Source organism: Mustela lutreola, chromosome 16 (assembly GCF_030435805.1).
Source record: "Mustela lutreola isolate mMusLut2 chromosome 16, mMusLut2.pri, whole genome shotgun sequence".
In the NCBI taxonomy this organism is placed as follows: Eukaryota; Metazoa; Chordata; class Mammalia; order Carnivora; family Mustelidae; genus Mustela; species Mustela lutreola.
The window spans coordinates 29,661,120-29,677,943 of record NC_081305.1 but is presented as its reverse complement, the minus strand read 5'-3'; the positions used below and the strand labels follow the sequence as shown (position 1 = coordinate 29,677,943).

The 16,824-nt window shown below is 37.8% G+C and overlaps 1 long non-coding RNA gene across 4 annotated transcripts in view; it reads right to left on the bottom strand.

Moving 5' to 3' along the window:
* LOC131818424 (uncharacterized) overlaps nucleotides 1-14,335 on the bottom strand; it is a 39,237-nt gene extending 24,902 nt beyond the window's left edge. For 3 of the 4 annotated variants that reach the window (XR_009348814.1, XR_009348815.1, XR_009348816.1), the window contains exons 1-2: nucleotides 13,061-14,335; nucleotides 8,148-8,258 (exon numbers count right to left, since the gene is read on the bottom strand). This is a non-coding gene — a long non-coding RNA (uncharacterized LOC131818424). The remainder of the gene's footprint in view (nucleotides 1-8,147; nucleotides 8,259-13,060) is intronic. The other variant, XR_009348817.1, reaches the window with a different exon arrangement.
* Nucleotides 14,336-16,824: the final 2,489 nt, after the last annotated feature.

Sequence of the window (16,824 nt, the reverse complement as noted above, 5' to 3'; positions counted from 1 at the left end):
TCATGGTATAAGAGAGTTGCTATACTATGGCAAGAAATGGCAATGATAGTAACAAGACAATCACACTGCAAGGAGCTGGACTCCAGTGAAATATGTATCAGGGAGAGCTCGGGGGAAAGATATTGGCATTCCTGGTCTAAGAGATAGACTGGGTGTTTATCAGCCAATGATCTCAAATGGATAGATAACTGAAGAAGAGCTCAAAGGCAACAAGGGACTTCTTAAAGAGGATATTGGGGACTGACGCAGAATCTCTTCCACTATAATTCTTTTGATCAATGTAGTTACAGGCATAGCCCAGATCCAAGGAGGAGAAAAAATGGATCCCAGCTCTTGATGGGGGCAGTTTTGAGCCATCATTAACCCACCACCTATTATAATGACTATTTTTTCCTTGCCTATTAATCCATGGGTGTGAGGAGCCCAAAATGATGATGCACTAACTGTGGCTTCTGTGGGACTCTTACTATGTTGTCTTAGGTGAAATGGTTCCCATCTTAGGACCCAGGACCCCACTGAATCTAAAATGGCAGGGATGGGAAGCACATATTCCACAAATTAGCAGGAGTGGAGGTGAAGGGGCATTCCTACTTCTACCTTTTGGTTTCTGGATCCACATAGTTTCCCTACTGGGCACAAGGCGCCCTATCAGCTGTAGACTCCGTATGTAAATTGCATCCTGGAAGATAGCATTTCAAGTTGCTCAGCTGCTTCTGAGCAGGCTCTTCAGCTGCGCCCATAAGAGGACATTCCATTATTCTATTAGGATAGCTGCCTCTGGGCAGAGCAATATTTGGTTGAAGCAGTCCTATCTTCTCTTCCATAAGAGGGGTCCCTTGATCGGAGGCAATGTTGTGTGGGATGTCATTTGGTAGCTCAAACTTTGTTCTCTTTCTGATGGAAATATTGGTAGGGGCATTGTGGACATGGAGTGCAAACATACCCAAAGAAGGTATCAACTGCAGTAAGAACAAATTACTGCCTCCTCCAAAGCAAGAGTCCAATGTATCAAGTTGCCATCAATGGCTCGCTGGTCTCCTTGAGGGGTGGTACTGTTCTGAGGGCTCGGTGTTAGTCTGTGCTGCTGGCAAGCTGAGAATTCAACAGTGCAGTAGTTAGAACCAGTCTTGATGGGAGGGAGTCCATCATATTGGGCCCATGCATAACCTCCATTCCCATCCTTGTTGGCCATCTCTAAGTGAGATTGTAGAGAGGCAGCAAAATCTGTTTTCCGCTCACATCAGCAAATTGGGCCTAATAATCCATAAAGCAATCTAGAGACTTTTCTACTTCCTCTGATCTCCAGTTGTAGTGGACACCTGACCTGTCTCATGAGACCATATGTGTGAGTTTAGGAAGAGGCGCTGGTGTAACCCAGTCAAGTGATGACGTTTAAACCATCTATTTTGGGGTCTTTTTTTTTTTTTTAAAGATTTTATTTATTTGAGAGAGAGAGAGAGAGACAGAGATAGCGAGCAAGAGCACAAGCTAGGAGTACAGGGAGAGGATGTGGGACAGGAGCCCGACTTGGGACTCTATCTCAGGACCCCAGGATCATGACCAAGCCTAAGGCAAATGCTTAATGTACTGAGCCACCCAAGAGCCCCCTATTTTGGGGCATTACTGCTGTCTGGACAGGACTCTTGGGCCTGATTCCAAATGTACCATACTATTATGCAAAAAATTGCTGTAGCATGTCTACAGGCTAAGTAAACTCTTCCTTCTTTCTGGAGAAGTTGCAGATCAGAGGACAAAAAACACATTACGTCCCTGGGGTAAGACACTGTTAGAGTGAAGACAGTTGACGCTGTCATAGAACTGGCCACGGAAGCCACAGCTGGAATTTGAGATGCGGCAGAGAGGACAGGAGAAGGGACCCACAGGCCTCCAAAATGTACCTCATCTGCTTTGGTTCTATTATTCCAAATTGATTTAGAGTCTCTGGTTCTGTCACTGTCAGTTTGGGGAGAAAACACAATGATTAGACTTGGGAATGCTGAGCAAGAGACGTTGGAGGATATCGAGCCATTGAGAAAACATGTGATGCTGTTATATGTTCCCTGTGTTAAAATACTTCATTCCAAGATTTATTTCATTGTTTGTGGCTCCCTCCTTTTAAGGCTTTTCTTTCTGTGTATATGCTAAGAGTTTTCTCCTCTGTATTCCTGCAAGATGGTTTTGGAGTTCCAAAGTGTCCTCTTTTAATTCCTAACTCAATTTTTTTAAATTTGAAAACTCTGTTCCATTTACTCTGGATCATCATATCAGTATAAACCCAAAGACATTCAGTGGGTTCCTGACATCAGTCTCCAAGTCTCTAGTTCCTCCTTTTTAAGAAACTGATAATAACTCCAAACCAGTGTTTTTCATTGGCCTTGTTCTACCCAATGTAGGTTAGAATGTGTCTTGGAGTCTGGGCTTAGTTTCTGAGTCCTTGCTTGTTTGGATTAATGCATCATATTTTATTCCCACCCCTCTGCTTTGTCTTCTCCTGCAACCCCTTCCAAAGTATTGTCAGCACTCCCATGGGCATCCTTCTACATTCTTCTCCTCGCTCATATAGTCGTCTTTCATTTGTATGTACAGAGTGTCCTACAGGGTCCCATTTTTTTTTGCTTGTGGAATCTTGACTTTATTTACAATGCAGTGTGCTTAATCCTGGCTATATGTCATGATTGGTCCAAGCCAATAATGATAATCCTTTCTCCATATTTGCCAGCCTACCCTGCAGCTAGAGGTGGCCACATGACCCAGCTCTGGCCAAGGAGATATTAGCTAAGGGTGGGGCTTCCAGGAAAACTTTGGATGATTCATTCAGAAGAGTCTTTGCCCCTTGCCCTCTGCCTGCCTAGAATGCACATATGATGCCTGTAGGTGCCATAGGTGTCTTCTGGCCATGCAGTGAAAAAGATGGTGGGATAGAAATATAAGAAGGGTCCGGTCTTCCAGAGCCCTGTGGAACTGCTGAAACAAGCCAGAAACTGTCTATATTCACACTACATCTAATGGAAGAAAAACAAACTCCTTTGTTTAAACCACTGCTAATCTGGTTGATTGTTATCTGACATTCAAAAGCATTTATAACTGATACAAGTTCCATATGCAAACACACCCACATTTTTTGGTCTTCAATTTACAAAAGTGCAATCATAGATACTTCTCTTAGTTTATGGATTCTTGCTTTATATCCTTCATAATACATAGCAGAAATTTCTTCAACTCAATGGGTATAGTTCTAATTTACTATTTAAAAAATATCTTAAGGGCACCTGGGTGGCTCAGTGGGTTGAAGCCTCTGCTTTCGGCTCGGGTCGTGGTCTTGGGGTCCTGGGATTGAGCCCCTCATTGGGCTCTCTGCTCCACAGGGAGCCTGCTTCCTCTTCTCTCTCTCTCTGCCTGCCTCTCTGCCTACTTGTGATCTCTGTCAAATAAATAAATAAAATCTCAAAAAAAAATCTTATTAATTGTCATGGATAGGTAATACTGGTACATGGTTCAAAGTTCAATTTTAGTGTATGCACTGCCAAAGTGAGCACTGGTTCAAAATTCAAAATATGTGGTCACTTTCAAACACTAGAAACACTAGAAATTCCTCAAAAAGTTAAACAGAGAGTTACTATATGCTAGAAATTTCACTCCTAGGTATATACCCAAGGGTAATGAAAGCACATATCCGCACAAACAACCTGTATGTAAATATTCACAGCAGGATTATTTAGCCCCAGAGTGGAAAAAAAAAACCAACAACAACCTAAATGCCTTTCACTGATGAATGAACAAAATGTGGTACAGTCATACAATTGGAATATTACTCAGCAAAAATAAAATAAAAGTAATCCTGATACATGCTACAATGTAGATAAACTTTGAAACATTGATGCTAAATGAAAAGAAGCCAGTTTCAAAAAATATAATATTGCATGATCATGTTTATGTGAGGTGTGTAGAATAGATGAACCCACAGAGACAGAGAGTAGATTAGTGGTTACTTGGAGCTAGGTGTGGGGCAGTAGGGAATGGAGAATGAATGTTAATGGGTAGGTGGTTTCTCTCCAATTTTTTTCCAATTTAATTCCAATTTTCCAATTTATTTCCAATTTTTCAATTTATTTCTAATTTTTGCCGTTCCAAACAATGATGAAATAAATAATCTTGTCTGTACATCATTCCCCATATTTGTGGGTACATATTTGGGATAAAATCCTAGAGGTGGAATTCTTGGATTAAAGGATAGATGTTCTTTTTATTTTGATGGAATTGCCAAACTGATCTCCACAGTGTTGGTGGGAAGTTATCCTCCCACTAACAATAGGTGAATGTGTCTGTTTCCCAGAGCCCCAATAGCACCATGTGTTACATTTTTGATCTTGTCAATCTGGTAGTTGAAAAATTAAATTGCATTGTGGTTGTAATGCACATTTTTGTTATTGTGAGCACACTAAGCATCTTTTCCACATCGAATAACAACACATGCAATAAAGTTAATGTTACATTCATTCATGAAGTCATTTGAACTTTCTGTAAATTGTTCATATCCTTTACCAGCTTTTCTATGGGCTTTGGTCTCTTTCTTATTGTTTTCTTTAGGAGCTCTAGTAAGGGAATTAACTGTTTGGCTCATTTTTAGCAAGTATTTTCCCAAGTTTTTCATTGCTCCTTTGATATTATGGTTGGGGTTTTTTTTCTTTCTTTCTTTTTTTTTTTTTAAAGATTTTATTTATTTATTCGACAGAGAGAGATCACAAGTAGGCAGAGAGGCAGGCAGAGAGAGAGAGGAGGAAGCAGGCTCCCTGCTGAGCAGAGAGCCTGATGCGGGACTCGATCCCAGGACCCTGAGATCATGACCTGAGCCGAAGGCAGCGGCTTAACCCACTGAGCCACCCAGGTGCCCGGTTGGGGTTTTTTTTCTATGAAGAAAATTTTACGTTTGGATCTAGTCAAATTTATATATTTACAGATAGATATATAAATATAAATATATAAATAATAAAATTATTATTAAATTATATAAATATAAAATAAATATATAGATATACAAATATTTTATAAATTTATATATAAAGTATACACATTTATGTACTATATTCTTTTATAGCTTCTGGGTTTTGTGAAGTGGTAAAAATATTTATTTCTAGTGCATTTATGGTTTCATTTCTTTACATGTAAATATTTATAGAATTTATTTTGCTTTAAGGAATGAGTAGGGATCCAATTAAATTTTTTAGGTGCATTTTTAGTGATTCTTTTTTTTTTAAAATATTTTATTTATTTATTTGTCAGAGAGAGTGAGAGCGAGCACAGGCAGACAGAGTGGAAGGCAGAGTCAGAGGGAGAAGCAGGCTCCCTGTGGAGCAAGGAGCCTGATGCGGGACTCGATCCCAGGACGCTGGGACCATGACCTGAGCCGAAGGCAGCTGCCCAACCAACTGAGCCACCCAGGTGTCCCTATTTTTAGTGATTCTGACTCCATTGTCAAGTAGTCTACTTCCTTCTGCTAACTTGGTATGCCACCTTTGAGGTGTCAAATTCTTCTAGGTGTTGTCTGTTTTTTTAGAACTTGTGAGTCGTATAGCATTCCAGTAATAAGCCCCTCTTGATCATGACTTGTTATATTTGTAATTTGGTGTTCTAGTCTATTTGTTAAGATTTACTCAGGATTTTTGCGTGTGTGTGTGTGTAGTGTTTATTTGGTCTACAGATCAATAATATATCCAGTTCCTTAAAAGATTTCATTAGTTTTTCTTCTTTTTATATCTCTGGAACACTGTGAAGCCATTAAAATTATTCAGTCTTTGAAGGTTATTAGAGCTCCCTTGTAAAACCTTCTGAGCCTGATGCTTTTTGGAATTAGCACTTTATTTATTTATTTTTTAATTTTTAAAGATTTTATTTATTTATTTATTTGACAGACAGAGATCACAAGTAGGCAGAGAGGCAGGCAGAGAGAGAGGGAAGCAGACTCCCCACTGAGCAGAGAGCCTGATGCAGGGCTCGATCCCGGGACCCCGAGATCACGACCTGAGCCAAAGGCAGAGGCTTAACCCACTGAGCCACCCAGGCGCCCCTGGCTCAGTGGGTTGAGCCGCTGCCTTCGGCTCAGGTCATTATCTCGGCGTCCTGGGATCGAGTCCCGCATCGGGCTCTCTGCTCCGCGGAGAGCCTGCTTTCCTCTCTCTCTCTCTCTGCCTGCCTCTCAGTCTACTTGTGATTTCTCTCTGTCAAATAAATACTTAAAAAAAAAAAATTAAAAAAAGATTTATTTATCTATTTGAGAGAGAGGGAGAGAGAACACGAGTGGGAGGAGCAGAGGGAGAAAGAGAGCGCATCCCACGCAGACTGCACACAAAGCATGGAGCCCAAGGTGGGACTCGATCGTCTCTGAGATCACGACCTGAGCTGAAACCAAGAGTCTGAAGCTTAACCAACTGGGCCACCCAGGTGCCCCTGGAATTAGCACTTTTAACATTTTATTTCTTCTGTGGAAATTGATATTTTAAGCTTTCTTTCTTTACCAGGGTCAATTTTGATAAGCTGTATTTTTCAGAAAATTATCCATTTCATTTAGGTTTTCAATGTATTTTCAAAGAATTACACAATTAAGACACATGATATTTTAAAATAAGTTTTTTCAGTAGTCGATCTCCCATTGTCCTATTTCATTTGTACTTGTGCTTTCTTTCTTTTACAATGATTAGGTCCATTTTGTTGATTCTTTCACAGAAGTATTTTATTTGTTAATTCTACTATTTGGCTTTTAACTCAATTCCTTAGGCTTTTATTTTTATCATTTCCTTCTCTCTACTTTTATTAGGTTTGCTTTTTGTTTCTTCTTTAACTCTTAAGATAGATATTTAATTCACTTATTGTTATGCTTTTATTTTCATTCTTATATTTAATCTATGCATTTTCTTTGCTTTGCCTGTATCTCAAAGATTCTGATAATATAGGGTTTTCATATCTTTTTTAAAGAAACTGTTCAATTTTAATTTATATTTCTCCATTGACTAAGGAATCAATAACATTTTATTTCCAGATGGAAATGAACTTGTGCCTTTTGATTTTATTTTTCCATTTTATTACATTGTGATAAGACAATGTTGTTGGTTTACATTATTTTTATTTGAAAGAATTTATTGAAGTTTGTTCAATTTTTATGAATGTTCCACATGTATTTGAAAAGAAGATGTATTCTCTTTCATAAGGGTGAAGGGTTCAATATGTATTCATAATATCTATCTTGGGATTATGTTGTTTAGGTTATATATACGTATGTGTGTGTATATTTACATAATTTCTTTTCTTTTCCAATTTGCCCCTGTGTTGAACTGAGAGTATATCTGTGGTCTTTTCTAATTAATTTTCATGTATTTCTCTCCTTATCTCCTGTATTTATGCTTTAGAAAGGTTGCTGCTGTGTTATTTGATGCACTTGTGGATACATTTATATCTTCACTGTGAAGTATGGCCTTCAGTATTATAAAAGTGTCCTTTTGTCTCATTAAGCTCTTTTCCCTCCTCCACAAATTTCATCTTGTCAGATGTCAAGTTCATAATCCCTGCTTTCTTTAGATGCATTTGTCTGGTAAAGTTTTACCCATCCTTTTAATTTTATTGCACTTTGTTTTGGAAGTATCTCTTACAGTGGGGAGTTGGACTTTGCCTCACAAGACAATCTGAAAGCAGTTTTCTTTTCCTAAGTTTGTTAAAGCCATTCATGTTTATTGTTACAACTTAAACACTTGGTCTTAATCCTGTGTGATTATTTAATGTTGTATTTACTCTGCATTTTTACCATGTGCTTTCCATTCTCTGGTCTGTTTTCTTTGCTTTTTAATAAAAAACATGGTGATTAAAACGATTTGTGCTTTTGTTTTAGTAGCTATCTTTCCAATAATATATTTATATAATGCCCATGTTCTCTTTATTTAGGCTTCTACTATTTGGTTTGTCTGTATGAAATGGTGTCTTTGGTCCTTACCTATAATCTATCTGAAATCAATTAATTTATTCTACTTTCCCATTTTCCCCCTTTTCCTATCATTAAGAAATTATGTTATCAGAGCACATAACACCTACATACTATTCTTCCACCTTTTCTCCATCTCTGGCTGTTCTAAGATCTGTAGTTAAATATAATCAGTGCTTACCACAGTCCTTCTAACAGTTTTTTCATTCAGTTCTTAATTGGATGAAGGTGGTCTTTGAGTAGATTCCTCATGAAGAGCTCCCCAAATTCTTGCTTGTCTTAATTTCTTCCTCTATAAACAAGCACATGAAAAGATGATCAACATCATTAGGGAAACACAAATCAAAACCATAATGAGATACCGCTTCACACTCACAACAATGGCTATTAAAATGGAACAAGGAAAACAACACATGTTGCTGGGAAGTGAGGAAATTGGAACCATTGCACATCGCTAGTACGAATGTAAGATCATTCGGTTCTTATAGAAAACAATTTGGTAGATCCTCAAGAAGTTAAACATAGAATTATCCAATGACCCACTTCTAGATATACATCCAAAAGAGTTGAAACAGGTATTCAGACAAATCCTTGTATCAAAAGATTCAGAGCAGCACTACTCAAAGTAGTCTGAAGGTAGAAAACAACCCAAACGTCCATCAGTGGGTGAGTGGATAAACAAATTTGGTTATCCATTCAATGGAGTATTATTCAGCCATAAATGGGAACGAAGTACTGGATGCTACAGTGTGGATGAATCTGGGGAAACAGTATGCTATATGAAAGAAGGCAGACACAGGTCACATACTGTATGATTCCATTGATATTACATATACCAAATAGGCAAATCCTTTGGAACAGAAAGAAGATGGGTGGTTGCCAAGGGCTGGAGAGAGGAGTGACAGGGTGTAAATGCTGTATGTATACTGGGTTTTCTTTTGGAGTGATGAAGTGTTTTAGAACTAGATAGAGCAGTACTGTGAATGTACTAAATGCCACTCAATTGTTCCCTTTAAAATAGTTTCACATTATGTGAATTTTACCATAGTAAAAATTGATTTTCAATAGCCTTCATATTTGAAAGAATGTCTGAGTTGGATAAAAAAAATTCCTTGGTTGACACTTTGAGTTCTTGGTGAAACTATTTGACCACTACTGAGTTTCCTATGAATTGCAGTATTGTAAGTTTGTCCTATTTCACTGTTTTCTCTTCAGGATCTCTAACTATACATATATTCGTCTATTATATTTATAATTTTCTCACAGGTTCTTTTTGCCTCTTTCATTTCATATTCTTGGGTCCTTTCATTTCTACCCATTATGTTCTATTGTTGGTTTTCACTCATATTTATTTTTTTCTTAAGTACCTTATAATTTAGCCATCTCAAGGTTAATTTTTCTTTTCTTTCCTAATGTCAGTTCCCATTAGTTCCAGTTTGTCAGTTTCTATTTTGAGTTTTTAAATTCTTGATCCATGTTTTCTCTCCCCATCTGTAAATGCTTGTTTAATTACAAGTAGTTTATGTTGGAATCAAATATTATATTTTCTTTTGCATCAGGGCTGGTTTTCTTGATTCCTTCTGGGGTTTTTCATCTGAAGTTTTTCTTCAACTTTAAAAAGATGGAAGTATAATGTAAGTTCAGAAATGTAGGCAGCTGATAACCTCATATCTCACGTTCCCCCTTCACTTGCCTTAATCCACCATTGTTAAGCGTCTATCACATGCCAGGAGTTACTGCATCACTTTCCATAAATAATGTCATCCTTCTTGCCATCTGATTAGTGAGTGACCAAGTTTCAGAGTCCTATCCAAATGTTCTTCTTTCTAGGATCACTCCTAATACATACTCTCATCCCAGGATCCTCAAGAGCAGGGTCTGAAGCAAGGACTTGCACGTGGGAACTGTATTTGGGAAATGATCCCCGAAGGAGGAGGATAGACTAGGAGATAGAAAATGGAAAAGCCAGTGCAAAGTTGTATTATCAAGCTGATCACCTCTATGAGTGATGGGGCTTGATCCTGCTGAAATCCTACAGAATGCACCTCTGGACTGTTCACTGGAGGGATGGATGGGGGACTATTTATGCATTAATTCCTGTCTCCCATTGGTCGAGTCCCCTGGGGTGTTGACTTCCTTGTTTGTAAATAAAAGCTGAAGAAGGAGGATGTAAGGTAGGGCCCAAGAAGGGGTTCACACTATTTCCTAAAGGTTTCCATTATTTCATTTAAGTCAGTTCTCAGTCTTAGTGTTGTCTTATGTCTCTGACTGCTTTCAAGACTTTTTTTTTCTTTTATTTTCAGCAGATTTTCTAGAATGTGGCTTAAGTGGTTTTCTTTGTGCTTACCCAGCCTGGGCATACAGAATGAGATTGTTCTTATAATTGTGCCCTATATGTATTCTGAAAAAGTCTTAATCATCATCCTTTGGAATATTGATTCTAATGCCTTTCTTCTTCTCCTGGGTCTTCAGTTATGAAGTGTAATTGTGTAGTATAACTTTCCACACAATCCCCTGTCTTTTAATACTTTTTTGTTACTTTTTTGTTACTTTTCATGCCTCAGAATGGATACATTTTATAAAAGGTTTATTTTTTGGGGGGGGGGAGAGCAAGGGAGAGCACACAGGAATTTAGAGGGGAGGGACAAAGGCAGAGGAAGAGAGAGATCTCAAGCTGACTTCATACTGAATGGGGAGCCCAATGTGGGACTTGATCTGACAACCTAGAGATGAAATCAAGAGTCAGACAGTCAACTGAGCCACTCAGGTGCCCCAGAATGGGTATTTTTTTTTTTAATTTTTTTTTTTTTTTTACAGTCTAGTAAGCCACTTTTCAATTATGTCTGATTTGCTGTTAGATCCACCTGGTGAATTCTTGATTTCATTTATTGTAATTATAGTCAACATTCATTTATAATATTTACAGTTGTTATCTTTCAATTAATGTCCAATTCTATGTCAAATTTGTCAAGACTGTCTCTAACTCTATTAACATTTTAAAAAAGATTTTATCTATTTGAGAGGGAGTGAGCACAAGTTGGGGGAGGGACAGAGTGAGAGGGAGAATCAGAGTCACCATTGAGCAAAGAGCCCCATGTGAGGCTTGATTTCAGGACTCTGGGATCAGGACCTGAGCCAAAGGCAGACACTTAACACACAGAGCCACCCAGATGCCCCTAACTCTATGAACATGTTAAACATTGTTAAGAGGTTCAAAGATGATGACTTCATTTTCTGAATTACTTGTAGGAGTTTCACTTGTCTGTTGTCTAAGTCTTCAGTCACATGGTCTTGTCTTCTCATGTACCTAGTTATTTTTTAATGTGTATCAAACATTGTGCATAAAAAATGCAGGGAAAATTTGAGCCTGAAGGATTTACTGGGGGCTTTAAAATCTCATCTTTGGTTGACTCTAAATTTCTAAATTTTGTTTTTCAAATCCCAATGAGTCTGTTGAAAACTCTGTCCTGCTTTACACCCATGCTTTTAAATTGGCAGATGCCTCTAGAAGCAAATCAGCTTTAACCTCTGGGCTTCCTTTTGTTCCCAGATCTTGCTCCTGTGATTCCTTATAGACCAGGTCACTGGTGGCATTTTGAGTTTTCAAATGCTTCATATATAATGTGTGTGTGTATCAAGTCAGATTTTCTAGTTATTCTCAACAGGTATGCTGGTCCAAACTATCCAACTCATCATTACTAGGGTAGAACTCTATCCTGCCAAAAAGTTTCCTTATTTTCTTATGTAATATGGATACGGGATAGTTAGAGTAAAACTTACTTGTTTTCAATTCTCCTAGACAGGCCAGGAATAATCATATAGGTGGGGAAGAGGTTTGGGTAGCTTACAGGTTTTCTCAGCTCAAGAGTATGCTCTTCTGTTGCTGCAGTGAAGTTTCTTTAACAAATGGCCTCCTTTTAATGAGAATGATACCACCGAATGATACTATCTTGTTCCACTGGGGCCCATAGTGTCAGCTGGTTCTTTCTTTCACTGCCACATCTCCCAAGGATACCTCCCCCTTTCAAAGTGTGTCATTCTCTTCCAGGTGTCTTCCCAAGGCTACTAATTCTGGTTCTATTCACTTTCCGAGCCCATTTCACTTCTCGAGTAGCCAATAACTCTGACCCACTAGACCTCAGAACTGTTCTCAGCATTTCCCTACTGAACATGGCCTTTGTCCTACTAAGGGAACTTGAGTTCATGTTATCTGCGTTCTAGTGCCACTAGAATCCTGTCACACTCTCTTATGTCTAACCCTTACCTTACTCCCCCTCTGGATGTGGGCTTCTGGGCTGATGTTTAGTTCCCCCATTTAGTGTAAAATGAAGTTTGTAGAATTTTCTTCTCCTAGTTATATAGTAGGAGTGGATAATTTCTTGTTCTGTTAGAACCCAGAACAGTAACACATATTTTTAACTTTTGGATAGTGTTATTTTTTTAGTTATCTTTTTGTTATTTTCTAATTGTATTGCATTTTGCTTAGTGAAACAGTTTAAAGGATTTCAATTCTTTGGAAATTGAGACTTCCTTTGTGGTTGAATACATGGTTGTGTTTTTTTTTTTTTTTTTTTAATGTTCCACGTGTGTTCTATATTTGCTTGAGTTTAGTAAATATATTAAGCACATCTTCTAGACTTAATTTTTTTTTTTAATCACAATTACAATCTAGTAAAACTGATGTGGCCATAATATTTTGTCCATAGTTCTATCAACTTGTTGCGTCACGTACTTCAAGGCTATACTGTTAAGTGTACATATGCTCAAGTTCATTAGATCTTTGACCTGTTGTTCCTTTTACTGGTATAAATTGTCCTTCTTTGTCCTTTGTTTTCCACCTTGCATTCTATTTTGCCTGTTACCTTGCTTCAATGTCAACAGAAGATATCTATCTCATTTTATAGGTTGTCTTGGCTCTCTCGGCTCCCTCATCTTGGGCTATGTGTAGTCTGTTTTCTTCTTCAAATTATCCAATTTCTCCTACTGTTAATGATAGCACGTATAATTCGGACAAAACACATTAATGCCAAATGAAGTTTGCTTTTAATGACACATTTCCTTAAAAAAACAAGTCCTTATGCTTCAGTTCCTTACCAGTGATTCCTGAGAGCTTTCTGAGTTCCAGTCTCTGTTGCTTCACTACAAAAAGCAAAGACACAAAAATTAGCTTGCTGTTCACTCAGTTTCATAATGGCTGACTAAAAGTGCTCCTGTCATGTTAAATTAAGAAAAGTCTTCACACAAAGGCACATTTTGGGAATGTCACTGGAGCTCTCACCAATGCTGGTATCTAAAGAAGTGGTTGTAGCCCAAGATAAGAGAAAGGAAAAACATGTGCCTTGATTGACATAAAAATTAGTAGGGGGACAAACAGATGGGAGAATATAGGTATAAACAGAACAGATGACAGAAAGAGGAAGATCAAGATGGCGAATTTGACTTACAAAGAAAACCAGTGGTGTTCACTCAAGAGGGGTGATGCTGTTACAGGGATGAGAGAGGTCAATCTCGACAGAGAGTGAGAAGGGGCAAAAGGCAGAAGAGAAGCCTTCGGGTGTCCACCACAGAAAAGAGGCCACAATCTGAGAGAACCAGATTTTTACTTCAGAAAAACTGAAGGAGAAACATGGTTTAAAGATATAAGTCTGTTAGGTGGAAAATGAGAGGGTAAGAACAGAAGGTGTAACAATACCAGGAACATGGGCTCACTTTTCCAGGAGGTTAGACTGTCAGGTTCAGTCCAGTGGTGGCTCTTCGAAATGGAACAACAACAACAAAAAGTCTATCTTGCAAGATAAAAGAGATTAGGATGAGAGATATTTCTAATTCTGTATTTTTAATTTTTAAAACACTTGTTTCTATATCTTTGATATTTTTTAGCTTTCTGGTTGACCTAGAGGTTGTTTTTGTTCTGAACAAAGGGGACGTAAAGCTGTTTGCTTCCATTCATGGATCTAATTAGGCATGTTGTCCAATCTATAATAAATCATGGGCTTAGATTTTCTTTGTCAAGGTAGTCAGAGGCCTTCAGGCATGAGTGACTTATTGAAATGTACTCTCATAGTTGGGGATAAATTATCATCCTGATATTGTCAATCACTAGATAATGTGATATCCCTAGAGCTCTCCCTTGGTTGTTCTGTACTACACAAAGATGGCATTTTATTTTCATATTTGGTCACACGCATGATTCACATTTTGCCATCTAGTGAATAAGGAAATCATTCCAAATTCAGCAATGGTGGCAGCTTGACTAAAAAAAGTTATTTTCCATATCCACAAAAATGTTAATCAGATTCTTGTTAGAACATGTGTAAGAAGTGGTTTTCATTGTCACAGCTCTTGATGTCAGATTACTTAAATAATTTATGTTTTGTTGTGGGAACATGGGTGCACGCAGAACCCCCCCCCAGTCACATGACCACCTCTGAACCCACACTTCTTCATAACACATTAAAAAGTATTTGTGTTTTGTGGTAACAAATGAACGGCAGGAACAGCAGAATTTCAATGTGGCTGTTCTTTATTTGATTAAATATATTCTCTATTTATTCTTAAAAAAACTAATTTAACTTAAATGGCAATAAACCATGATAATTTAGAAAACATGTTGAAATCGAGAGTGAAGAGAAATGTTCTCTATGTAAACCGCACTGTAAACCATAAAACTTATTTTTGTCAACTGCTTCTCGTGACAGTGGCTGGGAATTTGACATTTCTACTACAGTAGGCAAAAAACCATGTAAAATACACTCTCCCACACACCACATCACATCTCTATTTATATTTCCAAACTAAAAGCATTACAGACCCCAAAAGTGCTGAGTGTACTGTGTACATTTACACCAAGAGCTGTAAGTCCATAAAAATCTTGCCTTCAACTGGGGGTATTAGTGTGCTAAGGCCACCGTGGGTGCCCCCTCTCCTGCTTGCCATGCTTAATGGTTCAGGCTTGGTGCACTGAGAGAAAACCATTGCTCTGTAATCCAAAAAGGTGGTGAGCTTTTTTCAATGAACTCGGGTCAACACAAGACAGCAAAAAAAACTCTTCTCGAACAGATTATGAAACCCACTTGAAGCATCCATACGATGGCTTTCAATACCATTTACCCCACTTCAAAAAATATGGCAGCAGCTATCCGATTACTTAAGAAGATGAGCTTTGTAAGAATTTACATAGTTGGAAGGTGCATTATTTTAAAACGAGAAAAGAAATCTTTAATAATCTCTACGGCAAACATGAATGTGACAGAAACATGGCTAGTTCTCTAATCATATCTGAGGTATACATTCCACCCAGCTGACGAGGTCTCAGAAGTTCCCTAATAAAAACTCCCCCTCTCTACTTAAAGATCATAAGAAGTCAGTGCAATCCGGTTCTTTTCCCTGCAGAAAGAGTATTTAGTTTGGGATGTAACGTTTTAAAACAATAATACAAACCTCCTGGGAGAATACCACAATAAATGTCTCAAAAACCACTCAGTTAACCCCAGGGTATAATTCGGCTGTTTTAAATTACTGCAGGGAATATTATGGTCCTTAATGACACCGTAACTGCATGAAGCCAAAGAAAGCTAGAAAGCAAGGCCAAAAAGATGAGCTCAGAGCCAGCTGAAGTGACAACAAACATGTGGCTGTTTACTAGGATTGGAGAGGTTTAGTCTGCAGATGTTTGTGGTCTCTAGAAGGTTCCAGAGGAATGAGTTATTATGAAGATTTGCAGAGTTTGATGAGAGCAAGATTCTTCTTGGAGATGGCGGGCCCCAGACAGGGAGGCCCAATGGTAGAGACAGAATTTATAGATTTCTGTGGTCAGATCGTACTCTACTGGTCCCACAATGTACATCAACAAATTAATATTGTACGGATGTCATTTCAAAGCCTCCTAAAGACGAGAGTCATTATTGAAGCCATTAGAGCACAGATGGTTCAAACTATATGCAGATATTCATACTTGCATTTTTGCATTATAGCTGCTTTTTTTTTTTCTGTTGAACTGTAATGAATTGTCTCATAATCTATTCCATCTTCTTGCCATTAGCAGGCTTTGAATGTTCACAAATAGGAGCAAAGAACTCATTTTCCAGAGCTTTAATCACACAAAGAGGGAATGCCTAATTCTCTAAATGAAATGGTCTGTGATCACTGAAGCAGAGATTTAATATATCACGGCAAATTAGGTAGATTTTAATAAATTACTTATCTCCCTGAATACTTTACATATGCTTAAGAAGGAACATAGCCTGTTTGCAAACAGTGAAAACCCACAGCCTATAAAAATCCTTTGAAGAAAATGACAAATAAAAAAGTAAATTAAAAAATGAAATGCATTATATCCTAGACCTCCAGAGACAATTCCTTTGCAGCATTGATTCACAGCTCCATTAAAAATATCAATTAAATCCTTCAGTGAGATTGGGTAAAAGCTAGAAAATTAACTTTCTGAGCTGCTTTTCGAGGATCTGGTTATCCAGATACACCCCACCATTGTACAAGCTTGATGTAAATTTTAAAAACGATAAAAAAAGATATTCCTTTCAGGTCTAACTAAGCATATCAGAATTTGAGTCATACTTTTAATAATTTCTTTCTGTATCATAAGCTAAGTTTTCAAAACATGAATTTCATGTATATACATACATGTACCTGTCTATCCCCCCTCTTTATACACACACATCCCTGGATCCCATATCACCATTACAGATCCATAAAAATCATACAAATGGGAAGAAGTGTGATTTTTAGGAAAGAAAACCAAGAACTTGCAGTAATTTAATAAGTTGGTGCCAAGTTTCATTCTTTATATTTAATTGATAGAAACTGCATGCATCAAAGAAAATGCATACTGAGCTTTAATG